The sequence below is a fragment of the Leptosomus discolor genome, chromosome 2 (genome assembly GCF_034619465.1).
Source record: "Leptosomus discolor isolate bLepDis1 chromosome 2, bLepDis1.hap2, whole genome shotgun sequence".
Classification (NCBI taxonomy): domain Eukaryota; kingdom Metazoa; phylum Chordata; class Aves; order Leptosomiformes; family Leptosomidae; genus Leptosomus; species Leptosomus discolor.
The window spans coordinates 124,136,263-124,138,887 of record NC_141392.1 but is presented as its reverse complement, the minus strand read 5'-3'; positions in this window follow the sequence as shown (position 1 = coordinate 124,138,887).

Below are 2,625 nucleotides of genomic sequence, written 5' to 3'. Positions count from 1 at the left end.
CCTGGTCTTCCACCCATGAACTTCAGGCTGATCCTCTTGAGAGATGAAGAAGATGCCATGTAATCATCAAGTCAATGTTGTTTCCCACCTCCCCTGCTCTTCTGCCTTCTCTCCCCTTGTGAGATGTTCCAGCAAAGAGGTAAAGAGGATTTATCTGAGGTGTATGAGAGCTCTTGTGAAACAAACAGAGAAGACTCAAATCTCAAAGTATGGATTTGAAGCCTTTTTTTCCCACTTTAAATGAGCCTCTCTAGTTGATTGTCACCACCTTCTATGAAATATCCAGAAACGCAGACACAGTTCTTGAGTTTTGTTTATTTAAACATATCTGGCATTTAAGACTCAGACAACGGTGGAGCAGAGACACTTTCTTTCTTCAATCATCATCTGTTCTTTTCCTGACCAGAAGAAAATGTCACCATCTTCTCATTACCCCGGTTCAGTGATCTGCCACCAAATGGAGCCAGGTCCAGAACAGTTTGTTGAACAGACTTCGCTAGACATGCTGTGGTGGCTTTAGTAGATTTGATATGATCTAAGGTAGAGAAAAAAAAAAAAAAAAAAAAAAAAAAAGACCCTCCCACACACACATCCTCAGCTCACACATCTAGAGCATTGTCTTCATTTTCCTAGATGGCTCTGAAAAGCTAATGAATGTCTGTATTTAATAGTAACTCCTTTCCTATTTATCATTACAAAATCACGGGACTGTGTTTCCAAAAGGATGTTGGCTGAGCCTGGAGAAGGTCTGTCCAAAGTCAATGTGGGATTTTGGAAGCAGGAACCTTCTGGAAGCAGGTAGAGGAGACCCACATTGGTCATCAAATCCTGGAGGAAATTGCTGGGCTCTTCCCTTACAGATAGCTACAAGCCAGGCTCAGAGATTATTCAAGAGCACGGCAAGTGAAAGATGCTCTTCTAACACCGCTCTGCCATTGCTTTTCAGACAGTTAATTTAATTATTTTGCATACTTTTATGTCGGTTTTGATGTCATGGATGAAATCTGCTTGTCATTTATTTTTGGCTGTACTGTGAGTGCCCACTTTTCCCCTAACAGCTGGCTCACGACCATTTCACACATCTAACCCTTTAGGATTTCACCATTTGCAACAAGCAAAGGCTGCAGCCTCTAATGGAGGTTTTCTTTACCAAACACGCGCACAGACTTGCTTGCCTGCAAGAGAAGCAGAACTCCGTTCATGCATGAGTATTAAACAAGACTCGTGGGTTTTCTCGCCCATAAGGCTCTCGGCAACCAGTGAATCCTAGCAAATGGAGTTGGAAGAGATGCTGAGAGCTCACCAACTCATTCCCTTTACCCAAAGGGATCAATTCTACCTAGCCTAGCCCTGACTGCTCTTTCTCTAGCATGTGCTTAACAAACTCCAGCATCGCAGATGCCACCGCTCCCCTGTGCAGTCTAAGTGCTTCACCAGATGCTTGCCATGACGTTTTCATCAACATTTCTGAGGAGGGGCAGCTCTTCCTGTCCAGGCAGAGAATTTCTGGGAGACCTCATCATACAGGATTCTCCACTTTTGTTTCTGTCCGCTCCCAAACTCTGTTACCTTTCTTGCCTTCACAGCTCCTCTCTTTTTCTCCCTGCATCCAGAACTTGAGTACGGAACTACCACGTGAAAGTCTAGAAGAGGGATTGTGCCTCCCTCCCAAATGTGCCATCGTCTCTCTCTCACTGTTTGGCGGAAACAAAGAGAGTTTCCACTCAAATTGTCTCCCACTGTTGGGTGGAAACAAAGAGAGTTTCCACCCAAACACCAAGATACATGCCTTGGTGAAGAAGAAAGCCACATACATGTTTGAAGCAAAAGAATGGCATTGTATTGTCTTCGTTTGAACCCACAATTTTCCTCTTAATGATAAAAAAGCTTCTTTAAGGAGAAGGATTCAACTGGACTGGTCATGATAAAGACTGGGACTGGAGTCACGGTAGAGACCTGGGCCCTTCCACATTCCCTGTGCTCTGCATAACTCAGATTCACGGGGTTTTGGAGGGGTGACAGAGCCTCTGCACTCCCCAGAGAAAAACACCATGGCAGTGAGGCCACGGGAATGGCTGGATGGTGTTTGCACCAGAGTTTCCACTCTGTCTTGCTGAGCTAATGCAGGGTCTAGCCTCACGAGTGTTAATTACAGACAAGGAAAAGACATTCATGAAACATGAATAAAAATAAATTAAATTCTGTGATTCTGCTCAGGCCTGGTAGGCTGCAGAGAAGAGGTCAGAAATAGCACCTAAAAATATGAATTTGGGGTGAAAACATAAAGGCATTTCTCTTTGGGCACGTAGGTCTTTAGTGAGCCACCTCCTTGAACTATATTCCTTTGTAAATGGCAGTTGAGCTCTCTTGGGACCCGGCTGTGAATTCCCATCTGTAACAGACAAGCATCCACCACAAAGATGCCACTTGGCTAATGCACACATTTGAGATGCCTAGAACTACCTTGGACTACCCGAGAGGGAGGGAAGCAGGTAGCCTCCTGGAGAGGAGCTGAAGTCCAGACCAACCATACACCCCATTTCTCTTTACGTACGGATGCTCCCAGAGGCTCTGTCCATCTTGCCTTATTACTGCGCTCCTCCTACTGCCCTCAAAGCTAAACTC